Raw genomic sequence first — 556 nt, forward strand, 5'->3', positions numbered from 1 at the left:
GACTGAAGAAGTCACAGAGAGCTGTGACCAAAACAGATCCTTAGTGGTGGTTAGGTTTCAGCTATGGTGACCAGATGTCCCAATTTGATAGGGACAGTCTTGATTTTTGGGTCTTTTTCTTATATAGGCTCCTATTACCCCCCACCCCCCATCCCCATTTTTCACACTTGCTGTCTGGTCACCCTAGTCTCGGCTGAGCGTTCGAATGGGGTTGGGGTTAGTGAGAGGGGCAGGGCGAGGGGCAGGGTTAAGGCTAGAGTTAGTGCTGGGTTAGCTGGATAAACGAATGGGTTTCCAACAGAAAACGTCCCAAACCTTCTAGTTTATTGAATAGATTTTGGCTGAAAGGGCCAGATTCGGCCAACACTGGGTGACAGCACCGGAGACAGCACCCTCACCCCCCCCCCCGCCGCGCACATGCTAACGCCCCCCCGACACACCCACTAACACACGCGCGTGCACAATGCACAACCCCGGGCACGCGCGTACACACTCCCACAAACACCCCCCCCCAGTCCTGCCTCCCGCCCCCTCTGGCCTCCGCCCACCGAGTCCT

Source organism: Mauremys mutica, chromosome 15 (assembly GCF_020497125.1).
Source record: "Mauremys mutica isolate MM-2020 ecotype Southern chromosome 15, ASM2049712v1, whole genome shotgun sequence".
In the NCBI taxonomy this organism is placed as follows: Eukaryota; Metazoa; Chordata; order Testudines; family Geoemydidae; genus Mauremys; species Mauremys mutica.